The sequence below is a fragment of the Gekko japonicus genome, unplaced genomic scaffold (genome assembly GCF_001447785.1).
Source record: "Gekko japonicus isolate JY-2015 unplaced genomic scaffold, Gekko_japonicus_V1.1 scaffold1107, whole genome shotgun sequence".
NCBI lineage: Eukaryota > Metazoa > Chordata > Lepidosauria > Squamata > Gekkonidae > Gekko > Gekko japonicus.
Window position 1 is genome coordinate 485778 of NW_015175392.1, and position 21016 is coordinate 506793.

A 21016-nucleotide genomic window follows, 5' to 3' on the forward strand; every position below is an offset into this window, starting at 1 on the left:
CTGCGAGGTAGGTGGGGCTGAGAGAGCTCTTTCCAGAACTGTCCTTATAAAGTACTGAGACTGATGCATGGAGAAGTGATTTCAGCTCATACTTTATTATGTACAGGATAACTTGAGATGCTTAGTCTGGCCCAAGGCCGGCTTATATCCACATAGCAAACCACACCCCAAACACACACCCACAACCGTGATAGGCTATTTACAGTGCCCCCTAGTCCCATAGGTCCCTCCTTGGATCCTAGCTGTCTGATAGGTGCGCGCTAGGATCCGTTTGGGCTATTGTCTTTGGAAGCGAAGCTTGGGCCCTTCGCGTGGCCACGTGTGCGGCCCAACCATGTGTGCGGTCTCACTGGGTACAGAACAGTCCTTGAGAGAACAAGACTGGTGTCAAGAAGCCAAACAGGTGGATCCTGTGAGTTCCCAGGATAAGAGCACACAAGTAACCAGAGTGATGTCATAAAGAAAATATTTATAACATTTATTGAGAGACTAGACAAGTGAATAGCCAACAAATTACCAAAAGTCAAACAGAACACAAAACAATAAAGCTAGCTTTTATCTACCTAAACACTTTTCAGAATTCTGTTAGGTGGTACAAAACTTACATCCAGATGCAGGCCTCAAATGAGCATAAACTGCGATTCCAACAGTTTGCCAAGCATCAATTCAGACCTCCGTCCATGAAGTCTCAGAAAAGGAACCCCAGCTCCAAGGCAGATAATTATAGTTGTTGACCCTTCTAGTCAGGTGATGGTGACCTCCAATCCTACCATGCCTTCAGGAGGATTCTCCAGTATCTCACATCATCGCTCCTGATCTCCCCCCTCCCAACACTAGGAGCATGTTAATGCTTTTGGCCTTGGACTGACAAGATGCCAGGCAGGCCGAAGCCCTTAATTAACGACACCTGCAAGAAAGAGCCAGGCCAGTTACCTACAAAATAACCCGTGAGGAGAGGGTTCGCCTCACAACTGGGACATTGCTCTCCCTCCCAGACATGGCCTTGAGTATGATCCATTGCACCTGGATCTTGGTACCAGCACCTATCTTCCTGATGAAACCCAACTTCCCACAGTTCTCTTTGTTAGACCTACCAGACAAGCATAGCTTTATAGAAACTTTGGTCAAGCAAAGGTAGATTTCCCCCACCCCCACCCCATTCTCCTACACTGCATATAACAGGTTTGACTTCAGTAAAGCATTCGATTACAAAGGATGTAAATATGCCTGATCTTTGAAGGGTTGGGATGGAGCCATGACCTCCAATGCAGCGTCTTGCGGGCCACCTCCCTGCAGATCCCCTCCTGTCCTCACCAGTCACATGGACACTCCCCCATTTGCAGCAAGATTCCCAGTTTAGGCCTCCCTTAGCCTTGATTTGCAGTAGCTCTTAATTTGCATTAGCTCCAGTATGAATTTCTGACTATTATACAGGTAGGCTGGAAGGGAAGGTGGCTCGGTATAGCCCAGTCTCATCAGATCTTGGAAGCTAAGCAGGATCAGTACTTGGAAAGTCCAAAGCAGCGTGGGGGTAGGAGTCGCCCAAGGAAAACGCTGTAGAAGAAGGTAATAGCAAACCACCCCTGCTTCTCACTTGCCATGAAATCCCCTTGCTAGGGGTTGCTACAAGCTGGCTGCAACTTGATTGCCCTTTACACTGCACACATGCATGTACAGGTAGGTACTCCGTTGTATGGTTCAGTGTGGTATAGTAAGTAAGTGTCACTGGGGAAGCCATTTTGCAACCTGAGGAAGCCATTTTGCAACATGTTCCATGTGGTGGATTCCAGTCATCTGCTCCCCTCCCAAAGAAAAGAAGAAGCCTGACACTCCCCTCCTCCTCCTATACATGTTTCTTGAGAACATGTATCACAGCACAACAGACTTGTGGTCCCACGCCTGTTCTGTTCCGTTGTTAATACAAGCCAATTTGCTCTAGCGACACAGTAGTCCATGTTCTTATTTTGTTTCCAGTGGTTCTGGCAGATTCTGATTTGACCTAAAAGCTGCAGCAATGAATGGCACGTGATAACATGGCTTTCCTGCAGACTGAAGCACAGAGTTCCTGTGGCTGATTTGTTTTAGTACATTAAAATAAGTTGCTTTGAAAGCTAGCAGTCAGAATGCAACTGATGCATCAGGCAGTCAAATCCTCACGAGTACTTCCCATGTTCTTGTCTCACTCTTGCTGTAGGTGAACCAACAGCACAATGTTGACTTTGATTTCCCAGTCCTAAATAAATTTTCCTGATACATTAATCGGACCTATGTTCCTAGAATCGTCTTTCAAATAAGTAGGCCTAGGGTTGCCCTGATGTGGATGGCCAAGGATAGCCCTATCTCATCTTATCTCAGAAGCTAAGGAGGGTTTGTCCTGGTTAGAACTTGGATGGGAGACCACCACCAAGAAGAAGAGGAAGAGATTGGATTTATACCCCATGGCCCTTCACTACCCAAAGGAGTCTCAGAGCAGTTTACAATCCCTTTCTCTTCCCCTCCCCACAACAGACACCCTGTGAGGTAGGTGGGGCTGAGAGAGCTCTGAGAGGACTGTCCTTGAGAGAAAAGCTCTGAAAGAATTTATGACTGACCCAAGGTCACACCAGCAGCTGCATGTGGAGGCATGGGGAATCAAATCCGATTCTCCCAGTTTAGGGTCCACGCTCTGAACCACTGCACCAAACTGGCCCTGGAATGCCAGGGTCATGACGCAGAAGCAGGCAATGGCAAACCAATATTGACTTGAGAACTCTTGCCTTGAAAACCCCATGAGGAGTCACCACAAATGACCTGATGGCACCTGACACCACCAGCAGGCCTAGTGTCATTGTTTTAGTCTACATTAAACATTCTCTTTTTGAATTACTGTGAACACTGAGGTTCTGTGAAAGGGACCAAATATTTATCATTCCAGTCAGATGGAAATCACCGCATGTCACAGGACGGCTTCCATCGGCAGCCCCTCCCTCGTGTGGTTATGAGGTATTGTTCAGCAACGCTGTACCTGTCACCTTAGGATGACAAGTTCTGACTGGTGACATCGGAAAGTGCAATAAACTTAATTTAGACCTGAGAACCAGGTTTGATTTTATCTGTTTCTATGTAAATGGCTGTTCCCCCATAGCATCTCAGTAACACTGTTCACTGGGGTGGAAGTCTCACTCTGGCCAAGGAAACTCAGAAGAAGGCTTACTGTATTTGGGAGGAGTAAGCCTGGTGGTGGTGGGAAGAGGCATCAAGTTGCAGCCGACTTATATCGACCTCGTAGGGTTTTCAAGACAAGAGACCTTCAGAGGTGGTCTGCCATTGCTGACCTCTGCGTTGTGACCCAAGATCTCCTTGGTGGTCTCCCATCCAAGTACCCATGATAACTAAGTGAAACCTCCACGTTTGGAGATAGGAAATACAAAAGTGAAGTCATGTCATACCGAGAAGTTGTATTACCCAAAACACCTTCCCAATGCACTCCACCTTTAACAATCTCATGAAAAACAGATGAACACATAGAACTCAATTTTAGAGTCTCAGACACAATGGATCCAGGGCTGCCAGCCTCCAGGTGGTAGAATACCAAAAACAACATCTGTGACAAAAAATCCCGAAGAGTCAATAAAGATAAGTTGCAAAAATGTTTACTGTAGTAATTCTGTAGAAATTTTTCTTCTATAATCGCTCACACGCAACTAATACTGCACACTGAAAACAATTTGTTTCACAATATTTGCTTTATCTGAGCGTGTAGCAATCCCAATTCTTGCCAATTACTACTTATCAACTCTTGAAGGAAACATTCCATGTTGACTCTCTAATAACAGAACCCAAGGTCTTCACACTGAGAAGTCATATTACCCAAAACACCCTCCCAATGCACGCCACCTTTAACAATCTCATGAAAAACAGATGAACACATAGAACTCAATTTTAGAGTCTCACACATACTGGATCTGGGGCTGGAGATCTCCCAGAATTATACCTGGTCTCCAAATGACAAGGATCTGTTCCCCAGGAGAAAATGGCTGCTTTGGAAGGTGGACTCTATGGTATCATACTCTGCTGAGGTCTCTCCCCTCCTCAAGCCCCACCCTCCCCAAGCTCCACCCTCAAAATTGCCAGGTATTTCTGAAACCAGAATCATAGAATCATAGAGTTGGAAGGGGCCATACAGACCATCTGGTCCAACCCCCTGCCCAATGCAGGACCAGCTTAAACTGACAACCTGTAATGTACTCATCTCCGACTGCGTGCGAGGCTAGGTCTACACGTGGTCATGCAAAGTGGCTGAGCTTCGCTACAAGAGACAATGGACCAAGCAGATCCTAGCCCGCACCAACCTTAGGGCTTGGCTCCCGGCTGAGAGACAATGGAACTCTCAGCCACTGTAAATAACCTCTCACTGGTGTGGGTGTGTTCAAGGATGCAAGTCTTAACTGATCGCATAGACTCCCCAATGTATTTGAACTCACAAGGGCAGACCAAGTTGACCCGCTTGGTAAAACATGATGAAAAGGATGTCAGCTCTTTCCTAAAGTTCATTTCTGGGAGTTCAATATAACGTGTTTCCCAACTTAATGGGCATGCTGCACATCTACCACATTTGTGGTGTCCTATTGGTGTATTATCCGGTGGTAAAACTGGCTTCAAATCTGCCTGGACCAAAAGGTCCCGAATGCTGGTAGTTCTCCGAAACCCTATCTGAGGTTGTTCAATGCATCCTGGCATATCTCCAACAATGTGCCTGTGTCTAAGTATCGTTTTCTTAATAGAATACGCCAAGGGTGTAAAGTCTATAGCCCAATGAATGCCTGTTCTAAATAGGGTAGTGGGCTCTTTAAATAAATCACTTCTGTCTCTTCTATCAAATCTGAGACGTGCTGCTTCTACAATGTGTGTCAGATATCCCCTTTCCACAAAATCTGTATACAGCTTAGTGGCTTCAGTCTGATAGTCTTCCTTGGAACTGCAAGACCTGGTACAATGTGAAGTAGTAAAAAAGACGAAATATCTTGGTATTGAGTTAACTGCAAGAAATATAGACTTATATAAGAATAACTATGAAAAATTATGGACTCAGTCTGATAGTCTTCCTCACGAGTAGAATTTCTTTTCAATCGCAGAAATTGCCCATATGGAATATTATGACGAATGTGTATAGCATGAGAAGATGTAAAATGTAGATAGGAGTTCTTATTGGTCGGTTTCCTATATGGGCATATTGCCAATTGACCCTGACTGATATAAACTGTAGTATCAAGAAAATGCACCTGTTCCTTAATAGCAACTGATGTGAATTTTATGGACTCGTGAACTGAGTTTAACCACTCCATGAAACTCACCATAATATCTTCCTTATCCAAAATAAAAAAAAACATCATCAATAAACCATTTGTAATAAATAATGTGAGAGAAATAGGGATTGTTAGTAGCATTATTAATCCACTGAGATTCAAAAGCACACAAAAGCTCCCCATTGCCACTCCTTTAATCTGCCAATAAAAGGCATGGCCAAACCGGAAAAAAAACTTTTTTCAAAAATAATATCTACCAAATAAAGCAAAAAATGTGTAGGTGGAAAACGGGTGTTCCTCTGTTCTAAAATGTTTTGAAGGCATTCGGAAGAAGAATAGTATCGAAACGATAGAACATTCCGAAGATCATCGTCAATTTTACCATTTTCAACTGCCTTTGTGCATTTATATATGCAGATTTTTTGTATACATTTTTGTATAAATTTTGTGATCATTATTTAAATATTTTCTAGTGCAGTTACCTCACAGTTGCTTCTTTTTTCGGTCTCATTGCTACTGCCGCCATCTTGGATTTGAATTTTTTAAAATTGGTTTTGATGTTATTAACATTATGATATTTGATTATTTATATTGTTTCTATTGTCATTATATTGTTATATTGTCATGTTGTAAATCTCCCAGAGCCCGGCACAAGTCAGGATGGGGCAAATAAATATAACAACAACAACAACAATAACGACAATAACAACAACAACAACAACAATGATAATAGTAATAATACCACCACCTATGGGGCTGACTCTCTCCATGTGTGCCCTGAAGAGTGTTACACTAAGCCAAGCAACACTTTCTGGTAGTCCCTGGCCCCCCAAAAGTCCATTTAGCCTCGGCAAGGGCCAGGACTTTTCCTGCCCTGGCCCCTGCCTGGTGGAGCATGCTCCTGCTGGAGATCAGGGCCTTGCAGGACTTATTACCGTCCCACAGGGCCTGTAAAATGGAGCTGTTCTACCAGGCCTTTGGTGGAGGCGGCAGACATCTAATCCATCCCGGCTTTCCCTGCTTGCGCTGCTCACAGGGGGTTATGCTGCTATAGTGCTAGAGTGCCCTTTCTGACTTGCCCTGCCCAAGAGAACAACAGGCACCACCAGGCAACAAGTTGCTATTTTATGAGCATCTTAATTAGTTTCCTTCAGGAGGCACCTGAACTCCCAGAATAGCTGCCATCTTTGGTCTGACTAGTAATTTTATTGTTAGCTATTCACCGTTGTTGTTTTAAGGTTCTATGTATTCATATATGACTTGCTGTGACCCACCCTGAGCCCACTTATAGGGAAGGGTGGGATATACATCAAATAAATAAATAAATACCCAAAATTAAACTCTGTTGGTCTTCAAGGTGCCACGGAACTCAAAACTTTGTCCTTTTGCTTCAGTCCAACATGGCTGCCCACCTGTAGAAAGTTGACTCAGAGGGGTGGCCAACATCTTAGTCGGAATGCATTCTTTCTCAATTTCAGCAATGCTTCTTTTCAGAAACATTCTCCTGATTATCGGCTTGCAAAACTGAAAGGACAATTTGCACAACAAAATAGTTTTTCGGAGCATTCAGAGTCTCACACGTGGAATACTTCTGTTGCATTAATCCTGGCATGCTTGTGCAAAAATTTGTTTCTCAGATCTTCTGGATGCAAACAATTTTACATCCAAACAGACAAAAATAATGAGAGAAATAATTCCTTTGCGTAGCTGAGGCAAGAATTGGTGAGAGAATTCTGCACTGGAAAATGCTACAGAATGCATTAATATCATAATGATAAATAAATTCTTTTGGGGATTAATGAAACACAAATTCTTCCTTTCCACTGTTATGTTTTACTTTTCTATCTCTTTTTTAAAGTAACAACTACTCAGAACAGATACCAAAAGTGGATGGAAAATGCAACAGATTTTCAGCTTCAAAGGCAGCTTCCTTTCCTTGATTCCCTGGTGCGAGTTTTTGGAAACTTGAATCTGAATACTAACAGGACTTGAACCAGCTTTTGTTACTCCAGAAGATACGTTTTCCCCTTTGGTACAGTACACCATTGGCTACTAAGTAAAAGCCGGCAGATACTTCCTCCTCAAGTGCTGAGACTTTGCAGACCTTCAGTGTATTCCAATGTACAAAGGAACCTCTCTCCCCTCATCTAATCTCCAATGTAATTAGCACCACTGATTATTTTCACGAGGGACTCTCTGTTCTTGTCAAAGTCTTTACCATAACAACTTCTGAATTACAATACATCTGTAACTGCCTGTACCGTCTTGTTCAGCAGAGGAAGAAATGCAGAAGGAACATCTCAAAAATGAAATTAATTAGACTAGCTAATGTTCCTGAAGCTCTCTGAAGATGAAAAAGCTCTACGGCAGTTCCACATAATGATAATTAAATCACCAAAATATTTTAGAGGGGACTTGGCTGAGGAACCATAAGTGTGTAAGCGAGGGCAGAACCACTGATCCATGCTGCAAATGGGGAAAGCTGAGGGTGGCTCCTTAAAGGGAAAAGCCTCCACCCTGTCTGGGACTGAAACCCACCTTTAACGGATTCCATGGGGCTCATTTTGAGTAATATAGGCTGAGTTCAGACTGGCAGCTTGAAGCGGGAGGGAGTCGTGGTAAAAAAGAGCCAGAACAAATTGTTTCGGGTTTTCCCGTTCACACTGCAGCGACTGATGCAGGAGCATACCGGGAGGAGGCGCAAGGGAGCGTTCACACTGTTGGCCTGGAGGCACGGCTGTAAGGCGCGGCTTTCTTTTTTGTAATCTGGAGATATGCGGCTTTTGGCATTCACACTTAGTTGGCGTGGACGTGGGATAATCGCGCTTTCCAGGGTTTTGCTACCGCTTTCACCAGGTATCTTTTGAACTCGGGAGTGAAGTGTTACAAGACGGGTTGAGTACGGGTGGGGAACGCCTGACAGATGTGCCTGTGTGAACGGCCCATGTAATCTGGTTGTGGAACGTTTCTGAAATACGGGTATATCGAGGCCAACTGCCAGTGAACTCGGCCATAGCATATGTAAAGCCACATGAAGCTGCCGTCTACTGAATCACACCATTGGTCCACCAACGTCAGTATTGTCTGCTTGGACTGGCAGCAGATGATCAGGGTCTTAAGTAGAGGTCTTTCACATCACTTACAATTAAGGGGCCATGGCTCCATAATCACACCATTGGTCCACCAACGTCAGTATTGTCTGCTTGGACTGGCAGCAGATGATCAGGGTCTTAAGTAGAGGTCTTTCACATCACTTACAATTAAGGGGCCATGGCTCCATTGCTGAGCATCTGCTTGGCATGTGGAAGGTCCCAGGTTCAATCCCCGGCACTTCCATCTAAGGACTGAGTAATACAAATGAACACATGACACTGCCTTTTACTGACTCAGACCCTCGGTCCACCAAGGTCAGTATTGTCTACTCAGACTGGCAGCAGATGATCAGGGTCTTAAGTAGAGGTCTTTCACATCACTTACAATTAAGGGGCCATGGCTCCATTGCTGAGCATCTGCTTGGCATGTGGAAGGTCCCAGGTTCAATCCCCGGCACTTCCATCTAAGGACTGAGTAATACAAATGAACACATGACACTGCCTTTTACTGACTCAGACCCTCGGTCCACCAAGGTCAGTATTGTCTACTCAGACTGGCAGCGGCTCTCCAGAGTCTTGGGTGGATGCGAAAGACCTGGAGAGACGCCGCAAGTCTGATTAGGCAATACTGACTTTGATGGACCAAGGGTCTGAGTCAGTAAAAGGCAGTGTCATGTGTTCATTTGTATTACTCAGTCCTTAGATGGAAGTGCCGGGGATTGGACCTGGGACCTTCTGCATGCCAAGAAGATGCTTTACCACTGATCCCCAGCCCCTCCCTGATGTTAATCTGTCTTGTGCACCTTATGGAACAGCTAGATTCAAGTTCAGTAGCACCCTGGAGACCAACCAAATTTTCAGGGTAGAACCTTTCAAGAATCCTATCAGATGAGCTTTTGATTGTGAACACCTTATACCCTGGAAATCTTGTTGGTCTCTAAGGCACTATTGGACTTAAATTCTGGCCATTCTACTGCAGACCAATATGGCCGCCCTCTGAAACCAAATTCACCTTTTAGGTGACCAAGCGCAAGAAGAGGACAACACAGTTTCCAGAGCTGTGCCAAGGAGTGAATTCAGGCATCTGCTACCTACCATGAAGAGGTGACAAAAGTTTCATCTGCTAATATTTTCTCTTCTCTACCGCAACATAAGGTAATGGTGATCTGGTCTCCTTTTCTCTGTCTCTTCAAATGGATTGTTGGTGTTATGAAAGGATAAAATGTGCCCTTAGGATAAGACAGGCTCAGCTGTGGGACAATTAAGTCCTGAAGTTGCACCCCAGGAAAAGGGGGACAGGGACATGGGATCAAGGGAGAGAAGGATAGAATTGAATCCTGGACTTCTCTCTCCATTTGGCCGAGCTGTCAAAGCAGCCATGATGGCTCATTTCAAATATCCCTCCATTGGACCTTAACCTCCATAAGCCAGACTCTTCAGGTGATTGGTCAAGAGCAGACTTGGAGGGAAACTTGGAACCTACAACCCTAATTTCTGATTGGCTTACTGAGGAAGCTCCCAGGCTGAGGAAAAATCTATAATACTCTTAGCTTGGACTGAAATTCCATGCCAACACCAGAATACAGAGTTTTGCCAAAACTCTGATATCAAAGGCAGGTCCCATCAGGCTTGGCCAGGTGCTCCATCTTGCAACCGTTCCTAGGTAGAGGAATGTGGAAATACTTCGTAAGTAGGGGATGGGGTAGCATCTTTCCTAAGCATTCTTTTGTAAGTGTTCAGCCTGACTCCTGTGTGTCTTGTGATGGTTCCCAATTATTTGTGCTTTCTAGGATTTATCGTTTAGTTATTAAAGATTTGCCCTGACCTGGATGAGCCAGGCTGGCCTGATCCCATCAGATCTTGGAAGCTAAGCAGGGTCAGCTCTGCTTAGCATTTAGAAGGGAGACCACCAAGGAAGTCGAGCACCGCTATGCAGAGGCAAGCAATGGCAAACCACCTCTGAATGTCTCTTGCTTTGATCCCCTCTGGGTTCGCCAAATCTTAGCTGTGATTTGACAGCACTCTCCATCCATTAAAGATTTATTTTCTTCAAGATTTTTGGGTACTTACTGAGAGCTGCTAGGGGGAGATCTCATGCTGAATAGGGATAGATCTGATAGATAAAGACAGAGAGGAATTGGGTGGGTAAAGCGCTCTCTCTCTCTCTCTCTCACACACACACACACACACACACACGCACACACACACACGCGCGCACATAGACAAATTCTCTGGCTTCAAAAATACCTGGTTTCAAAAGAATCTTTTCTTGTGGTGGCAGCTTCTATGGAGGGTGGGAATTGGAGGGTGGGAATAAAAAGTTTAAAGACAAGATCCCCTCAACACAGAGCAAACTCCCCAGAGGCAGGATAGAACGAGGACAGCCAAGGGAAGCCAAGAGTGGGGGGGGGCCCTCTGTGTGGCAGGTGTTGTTACCCCTGGACAGACGCACCTGATAGCAGTAGTTGAAGACCAAGGCATTTGTGGCTCTGGACATATCTGCCTCAGGAATTTGGGTGGCTCACTTTCCTGAGAGTAAGCCTCATTGAATAAAAGGACTGACCTCTGAGTTAGGATTGCTCCCCAACTCTCAGGCACACTAGCACTGATGTTCATGGGAAAAGTTCACTGTGTCACATCTCCCTCACTCCTTTCTGTATCCCTCAGACCTGTCCTTTTCTTGTGCACCTCTGTGTTGGACACACGTTTGAAGCCCTGGCTGGAAGCTGCAAGGCTAACCGCAATCCCAAGAAAATGATATGCTAGATCTGGGTTTGCTTACAAGGAGATTTTAATCAATCAGCAAACGTTCAGGAATAGCAGGTTAAACTTCCATCCACTGGGCCTCGAACACACACATACACACACACACACACACACACACACACACACACAGAGAGAGAACAAAACTAGCCAGAATCCAAAATGAAATACATCGCTAAAACTAAGTATCTTATATCCTAATTGCTGGCTACAAGTAAAGAATATCATCATCATCAAAGCTACATCCCTAAACACTGAGAGGAGCCAGGCCATATCTTGCACCTGGCAACCTAGTAGCTGAGAAAAACAGGTCAGCTTTCTTTGATAATAACTTGGGAAATTACTAATGAAAACAGGCAGAGGGGTTCTCTTGGGAGTGGTCTGCCAACCACGCTCCCAGGAAACTGGAGGTCAGTCACTAGCAGAAAACCAAAATGGAGTTACAACATGTGAAGACAGGCAGCTGCCTTCTGCTGAGTATTGTCTCCTCTGTCACCTGCAAATGAACAACAGGGCCGGCCCCAGCTTTTTTTGCAGACTAGGCGAGGATACCTTCTGGCACCCCGTGCGCCCACCAATTTTCAAACATAACTGCATTTTAGGAAGAATGAAAAACACCACATTTTAGGATCCATCTTGAAAATGCCAACATATGAGGTAAAGATCTGGCTGCCGTGTACAACTGTCTGGGCACATCTGTTCCCCACCAAGTCTCAAAAGCCTCATGTCTTAATTCTGAGAAGCCTGAAGGAACAGAAATCTTTTCTTCTGCCTCTAAAAAAAGCTTGACGTGCTTTCCGGGAGATAACCTTGCAGAGCATCTTAGAAGCTGCCCAAGTTGCGTCTGCAGAAGATGGCACACTAAATACTTGGATGGGAGACCTCCTTGGAATACCAGCAGTTGGAAAGCGGGGGCAGGCTTTACTCAGCCACCTCTCTGAATATCCTCCAGGCCCCCAGTAGGGGTCAGTCACCAGAGGTCACCATAGGTTTCAGGGGCACACACACACATATGAAGAAAAAAAAACCCAAACATAAGAAGAGCCCTGCTGGATCAGACCTGTGGTGTATCTAGTCCAGCATCCTTCTTGTCTCACACAGTGGCCAACCAGTTAATCTGGTGGTCCAATAACAGGGCATAGCAGTTGAGGCCTTCATAAGAACCCAAGAAGGACCCTGCTAGATCAGGCCAGTGGTCCATCTACTCCAGCATCCCATCTCACACAGTAACCAACCAATTCCTCTGGAGGTCCAACAATAGGGCACAGAGGCCAAGGCCTTCCCCTGCTGTTGTCTCCTGACACTGGGCTTCAGAGGTTTACTGCCTTAGAATGTGGAGGTTCCCTTTAGTCACCATGGTTAGCCACTGACTATCTCATGGTTATATGATCAACCAGGGTCTCACCTTTTAAAAAGCTCTGTTTCTCTGTTTGACTGCAAAGGGGCACAGGGAAGAAAATGGTTTCGAGCTTCCCTTCCCTTCCCTTTGCCAGCCTCCTGGAGATCTCCCGCTTTGACAACTGATCCCCAGCTGACAGAGATCAGCTCCCCTGGAGAAAATGGCTGCTTTGAAGAGTGGACTCTGTGTCACTTCACCCTGCTGAGGTCCCTCCCCTTTCCAAACCCCACCCTCTTCCAGATCCACCCCCAAAGTCTACAGGTGTTTCCCAGCCCAGCGCTGGCCATTCTGCTTACTCTCAGGAAAGTGCTCTTGGGATTGCACTTGTTCCTCATGCAGGCCTAACAGGGCTAAAATGGCTGCCCCACTCTGATTCCAACTGGCAGCAGCAGCTCATATTTGTAATCCCAAACTGTCCTTTTCTCCCCTCTCCCTCAAATATAGAAAAGGAAGGCCTGCCTAAATCTTTTGGATTCCATTCTGTCCACGCTGGACAAGCACGTTTGGCGACAACAGTCAACCCTCCTCCTCCTCTGTATCTCTATTGAGAACCAGCCCTCAGCAGGGAAAACACTTCAAGCCGAGAGCTACAGTACCGTCCCACCTCGCCAGTCTTTTTGAGAGCCTAGCTATTCATCTATCCCCCCCAGGAAATTGTACAGTTGTAAACAGAAGATACAACTATCCTGAATGCTGTAAGAAAAAAACATAAATTTAAAATAAAGCCTCCTTCGGCTTGCTCAGAGACATGTTGTCGCAGAAGAACTGTGTGAAGTGGAAATCTCTCTGTGTGAGGGGAAAACAATGCAGGCTTCACATGGAGAATTTAAAATATTGGCTAACAGTGTTTCATTTTTGGGGATGTATTTTTTGAATCATAAGGCAACAGTCCAGAAAGTGCACAGACGGTACCCAGAGAAAATAAAGTTTTGCAGAGAACGGAACATTTCCTCTTCCCTGGCCTTTGCAAAGTTGTGGTGGGAGAAGTCCCTTTGATTGCTTTGGACACTTGCACTGTATGTAGGCCCAGATGAAAGAGATGCAACAAACTGTGGTTGTTGGGCAGGGCCCGGCAACTAGCCCGGGGGGGGGGGAGGACTTATGAATGGTGAGGGTTAGGGTTGCCAATCTCCAGGGTGGAGAAGGGGTTGGCATCACTCCTAGTATTACAATTGATCTCCGGACTACAGAGATCAGTCCTGGGAGTAAATGGCTGCTTTGGGGGGAGTGGACTCTAGGGTACCCTGATGAAGTCCCTCCCCTCCACAAACCCCGCCCTCCCCAGGCTCCACCCCAACATCTCCAGGTATCTCCCAACCCAGAGCTGGCAAACCTGGTGGGGGCTCTCACCAGCCGCACAGTGATGTTCTGGCCATGCGCTGGCATCACTCTCCGTGATGGGCAATAGATTCAGGACAGACAAAAGGAAATATTTCTTTATACAATGATTAAAATGTGGGATTCGCTGCTTGAGGACGTAGCAACGGCCACAGGAATAAACAACCTTAAAAAGGTTTATCATAGAATCATAGAATGTTAGAGTTGGAAGGGATCTTGCAGGTCATCTAGTCCAGCCCCCTGCCCTCTGCAGGAGCAGAGCCGAAAGACAGCCCCATAACATACCCGATGGTCGTCCAGCCTCCGCTTGAAAACATCCAGCGAAGGAGCATCCACCACCTCCCGGGGCAGTCTGTTCCACTGCTCAACCACTTTGACAGTTAGGAAGTTTCTCCTGATATTTAGCCGGTAACGACTCCCTTGCAATTTCCACCCATTAGATCTAGTCTTGCAAGCGTTTAGATGGATTCACGGAGGGTAAGTCTATCCATGGCGACTGAGGGGAACCTTCACATTCAGAGGCACTAAACGGCTGCATCCCAGGTAAGGTTGTCAGGTCCCAGCAGGGGACTTTGGGGGGAGGTGTTCCTGTAGGGGGGCAGGGACATCCCCAACATGATGACATCACATTGCAGATGTCACCGCCCCAAGCCCTGCCCCAACCACAACAACCCACAGCTGCTCCCTCTCCCTCCTCTCCTGTGAGATTTAAAGGGCCTGCCAATCAGCTGGACCCTTTAAAACTTGCAGGAGGGAAGGGGGGCCCCAGCTGCTGGCCACGCACCTGAACTCCAAGCAGTGGTGCTGCTGGGAAGTCAGGTGCACGAGCCCCCCCCCCCATTTGCTGCCATTTTTCTCCCGCTGGCCAGCTGAGCAGTGCCGGTAAATCACCCACTGGGGGTGGGAAGCCCACAACAAACTCATTCAAATTAGTGACTCAACAAAGTGTATCAACAGTTGAGAGGCCTCGGAACTCTGAGTGCTGGTTTCCAGGGAAGGAGAGGAGGGGAGAGAGAGCTGGACTTCCTGCCCACCTAGTAGGCTTCAGAGAAGTATCTGCTGGCCACCGCTGGAAGCAAATGCCGTCCTTTATGTGTATGTAATTAGATGGGCTTTGGGGATGATTCAGAAGAGCATTCCTACTGTTCTCATTTTTTGAACATGGTTCTTTGGTGATTCATCCACTGGGTTTTTTGTTTTTTTTACTGTTTGTGTGTTTTGTTGCAAATCCATCTGATCGGGGGAAGTCACTAATAACTTCTGACAAATTCAGGCCCCTGCCACACGGCAGGGAAAACACGAGGCGAAGCGCGGCTTTTAAAAACCGCGCCAAAAAAGAAACGCCGCGGCGGGATCCCATGGATCCCCTGAGCCGCGGCGCTTCGCTCCCCGGCACGATCAGATGCCGGGGAGGAAGAGGCGAGTGGGAGGGGGAGGCTGCCAAACTGCGCATGCTCGAGCATGCGCAGTTCGGCCGGGGGCTGGGATGTGCCGGCACAAGACGCGCCGGCCGATCCCACGGCCGGCTTGAGGTGCTTCAATCAGAAGAACCACCCCAGGTAGGTGGTTCTTTTTGGTGCGGGTTTTCGGCCGGGAGGGACGGATTGGGGGCGGGCAGGCAACGATTCCCAGATGTTGCCGTGAGATCGCTCCCGTTTGATCCGCCCCCATTCTGTCTCGCTCCCAGACCAAAAACCCTCATCTGAACAGGGCCTCATACACCTTTTTCAAATGTATCAATTGCTTTTCTTGTAAAATGCTTGAGATTATGTATAAAAGATGAATGTACAACCTGAAGGCACAGTCTGAAACCAATACACCTAGCCATCTAATGATAATTCAACCCCAGCTATTAATGATGAAAAACCTAGAAGAATATAATTAAGTCTCAACCTAGCAATAGAAGCAGGCCAAGCAACTCCTTTGGAAGACTGCTTTCACAGCTGTGATGCCACCACTGAGAAAATCCTGCGTCGAACACCAATAGATTTTACTCTTTAAAGAAGGGTGCCAAAGAGATTGTCCTTCCTTCTTCAGGACATGGGAAGGTGTTTGGGGGTGGGGAGAGGTTTTCCGAAGTCCATGTGTGGTTCTAAGCCAGGGGTCCCCTTGGGTGCCACGGGGAGGAGGTATTTGTGAATTTCCTGCATTCTGCAGGGGGTTGGACTAGATGACCCTGGGGGTCCCTTCCAACTCTATGATTCTATGGCACTCGCCAATACCTTTCCTGATGCTCACCTACTGCTTTTAGAAAGTGGGTAGGGTGAGGTAGAGCTTTTGCCCAGTAAGACTTCTCACTGGCTGTACAGATATATTTTTTTTAATGTTGCTTTCGCTGCACTTGCCACCACAGCTCAAGGATCTTCACTGTGTGACTGCAGGTAAGCGGTGGCAGCCATTTTGTGCCTGGCTCCGCCTCCTTCAGCAGCCATTTCCTGGCAGCTATTCTGTGATGCATCATAATTCCAAAGGTGCCCACAGGTTCAAAAAGTTTGGGGACCCCTGTTATAAGCCTTAAAGAAGCAAGCATGACTAATGTTTCCAGAGCGCCAGACTACCTGTGATGATTGTAATGTTTGCTGGGTCACTTCCATGGGGCGGGCACTTTCACACGTGGTAAGAGTGGTTCAGAGTCATGGTATACATTTCTTTGGATATTTCTACCCCACTTTTCTCCCCAATAGGGACCCAAAGCAGTTTGCAACATTGGTTTCTCCTCCTCCATTTTATCCTCACAACACCCTGCAACATAGATTGGGCTAACTGCAAGAGTGACTGGCCTAAGGTCACCCAGTGAGTTACTCCCGGGATATTTGTTTCATGTAGCAGAGTTCTGCCCAGTCATAGCAGCATGATACTGAGTGCAGTAAATAAATCACCCAAGAAGTATATTGCAAAAAAGGGAAACTTACATTTATTCAAGTAGATCCAGTTCACAAACGGGCTGGAGTCGAAAGGAGAGGCAAAAACCTAACCTAAAGAGTACTTTCCCTGTCACAAACGGTGAGCGTGTCTGGCATCATGGCCACTACAGGAGAGACCTGCAGAGACGTGTGTCTCCATGGAAGGCCACATGAAGAGAGGGAGAAGACAAAGCAAGGCTGTGATCACACATGAAATAATCCACTTTCAATCCACTTTCCAATTGGATTTTTTACTGTGTGAACTGGCAAAATCCAATTTGTAAGTGCATTGAATGTGGATTGAAAGTGGATTGTTTTGTGTGTGTGATTGCAGCCTAAGAGAGGAGGGGTCAGAGGGGAGCTCCCAGGTTATACACCCTTAGAGCGATGTAGCACACACACGCACACCTGTCCAGGCATGCTGAGTTGTTCACTCCAACAGTTAAGTGGGAGTTCAAATCTGAGTCTTCCAGATCCCAGCCAAAGCTCCAAAAACTACACCACGCTGGCTCTCCCTCTGTGCGTGGTCCAAGGGTGAAATTCTAACTCAGGCAGAAGGTAGGCCCCCACAAATTATATAAAGCACTAGGATTAATCTACCACAATCCAGAGTCGTAGTACAATGTGCCCCAAGCACATCTATTCCTCTTAAATAATGAAGCCGCAATAAAGGAAGAAATGAAGTGAACTGTAAGGCATAAGAATTCTTTCGGCATTTCTGTTTCATGTACCAAATTTTTATTCTTAGAGCATCTGTAATAATTTCTGAGGAGCCAATGTAATCCTGACAGCTAACGTTAACTGATGAAAGAAATTGGGGGGGGGGGGGCCCCCACCCAAGTGAAGTTTGGACTAAAATGTTCCACCCAGATCGAGTGTGAAGCAGAGCTGGCAAAACACCATAATACAAATGTCAGATGAATAATGTGATGAAAAACGTGGCACAGCTCCAAGAATAATGTGTTGGAACAAATAATATCTGATTAGTACCAAGCATGTTCTCCTTGGGGGCTTTTTTCTCACCTCGAGATCTTTTGATATGTAATGTCATTGTCACTGTCTTTCATTTACATTGAAAGTTACGCAATGAAGTTCTCATTCACCACAGGATCAAAAATCTATGGCAATGGCTATAGCCCTGCACTCGTGGAGGGAAGAGATGCTCTCATATAGACTTCCCCTACAACCCCTGTCCCCATCCTCAGAGAAGTCAGGACAGTATGGCTGCCAGCTCCAGGTCAATTCCAAGGTTTGGGGGGTGGAGCCAAGTGACGGTGGGGTTTGGGGAGGGGAGGACTCAGCTGGGTGTAATGCCATGCAGTAGACACTCCAGAGCAACCATTTTCTTCAGGGGGACTGATCTCTGGAGTCTGGAGAACAGGTGTGATGCTGGGACATCTTCAGGCCCCACCCAGAACAAGAAATGATCAATTTACATGGAGTGGAAGAGTCATACTGGTATAATGGTGCAGTGTCATTAGAAAGAAACCATCTCTGATATTCACTGGGAAGAGGGTTATTGTGAGTGTCGTTTCAGAGGGCAGCCATATTGGTCTGCATTGGGCAGGGGGTTGGACTAGATGGTCTGTATGGCCCCTTCCAACTCTGTGATCCTATGATTCTGTGTCTGTCTCAGAATGGTTAGATTTGAGTCCAGGAGCACCTCAGAGACCAACAGGAATTTTAAAGTCTTGTGAGTGTAGAGCATTTCTAAACCTGTAATGCTTTTAGTACATTTCAGCCAGTTTCTGTAAAAGGTTCTGAGGACAGAGAGCAGTGCTTGTTTCCTGTCTGATCGCCTGACTCCCTCAAGGCCTCCAAACATGCCCTGTTCTTTACTGAGCCTTTGTCAACCTCATTCACTTAGTCATCTCCTTCCACAAAGATAAGGCTCCCTTTTAACAATGTTGTTCAGCCGCACAGTCGAGTCCGACTCTCCGCGACCCCATGGACCAGATCATGCCAGGCCTTCCTGTCTTCCACTGTCCTCTGAAGTTGGCTCAATTTCATGTCCGTTGCATCTATGACACTGTCTAACCATCTCATCCTTTGCCGTCCCCGTCTTCTTTTACCTTCAATCTTTTCCAGCATCAGGGTCTTCTCCAGTGAGGGCTCCCTTCTCATTTGGTGGCCAAAGTATTTGAGCTTCAGTTTCATTATCTGGCCTTCCAGGGAACAGTCAGGGTTGATTTCTTTTAGGATTGACTGATTTGATCTCCTTGCAGTCCAAGGAACTCTCAAGAGTCATCGCCTGCACCATAATTCGAAAGCATCTATTCTTCGGTGCTCGGCCTTCCTTATAGTCCAACTCTCGCAGCCATACATGACTACTGGGAATACCATTGCTTTGACCATGCGGACTTTTGTTGGCAGGGTGATGTCTCTACTTTTTATCATGCTGTTTAGGTTCGCCATCGCTTTCCTCCCAAGGAGCAGGCGTCTTTTAATTTCATGACTACTGTCACAGTCTGCAGTGATCTGGGATCCCAGGAACGTGAAGTCTGTCACTACTTCCACGACTTCCCCTTCTATTTGCCAAGGAGTGATGGGGCCGGATGCCATGATCTTAGTTTTTTTTGATGTTGAGCTTCAAGCCCACTTTTGCGCTCTCCTTTTTTACCCTGAGCAAGAGGCTCTTAAGGTCCTCTTCACTTTCTGCCATTAGAGTGGTATTGTCTGCATATCTGAGGTTGTTGATCTTTTCCCCAGCAATCTTAATTCCCGCTTGTGATTCATCCAGGCCAGCATTTCGCATGATGTACTCTGCATATATATTAAATAAGCAATGGGGGGGATTCAAATACCTGTTTCAGAATCATTTTAATGTACACCACAATGTATAGCTGTGTGCAGTCAGAGTCTACTCATTGGGAAGTTTCTGTTCATTCAGAAGTTATTTTTATGCATGAACCAATAGGTGCCTGCCAACAGAGAACATGCCATGCATACAGGAGTTCCCAGGTCCACTCCCTGGCATCCGAGAGAAAGACTTTTGCCTGAAATAACTGGAATGGCTGGACGAGATAAAGTCAGTGGTTTGATTCAGTAGGAGATCGCTTCATATATGTAAACTGCATAATCTGTAACAATAATAGAATGTGTCAATATGCCAGTCCATCCATATGTTTGGCCATCTCTGGCAGGCATAACTCATCAGAAAATGAAGCTAGAAGTCTCAGACTTGGCCACCAGCTTAGATGACGGTGGGAACTGAGGTGCCAAATATTAAATCAGTCAGAACATCCTGGCCTATACTACATACAAAAACCCACCCTTCCACCCCATGCCATTGGCAATTTGTTTGTGGCACACATAACTGATCAGAAAACAAAGCTAGAAATCTCAAAATTGGTCACCAGTTCAAGTATGATTGTGGGAGTTGCCGTGCCAGAGGTGAGGGGAATCAGAACATCCTGGCCCACTTTGCCTTGAGAACCCCACTGCCCATCCCATTCGATTTGCCATGGAAGGTAAGGTTCTTTGTGGCAGGCACAACTCATCAGAAAACAAAGCTAGGTGTCTCAAGACTGGCTACCAGTTTCAGGATGATGCAGTGCCAAAAAAGAAGGAATCAGAACATCCTGGCACAGATTAACCCCATAACATCCCTCTGCTATTTGCAATGGAAGCAACTAGCCATCCAGCACCTGACTGATTTAATAAAGGCTATTGTTAAGGCTGACTCTGCCTCTCTGGAACTTCATTGGTCACATCCAGGCCTTGCCACACACCCCTGGGACTCATCATTGGTCCAGGTAATCTATTGTTCTCGCCTGAGACCAGCCCCCCCCCCAAGGCCTTCCATTGGTCTGCCTTGTTTTCCAGTGTCTATAACCAACCAAACACACGGCCTCAGACCGTGTGCCTCTGCCCTGATGCCAACTGGCAAGCCACCCTCAAACCTCTGGGTTTGAGTGATAATCCCTTCTTCATGGACCTTTGCACATCTGGATAGGTAGTATCACCCCATATCTGACCCCTCTATTTGCTATCAATCATCTTTGTTTTCTTAGTTCTGTATTGTGTGTTTGAATGCTTGATTATTGTTTGTATGCTTGAGAATAGTTAGTAAAGAAATCATTATTTTAGCTATACAGTCTCTGCACCTATTTCTGGGACTGGGAAATCAAACTCCAGTATACACAGGTCATGATCCTGTAGTTATGCCAATTGCTCATTAATATCATAATACCCCCCCATAGTATTAAGAAACAGAGCAATTTGGCTAACAAGATT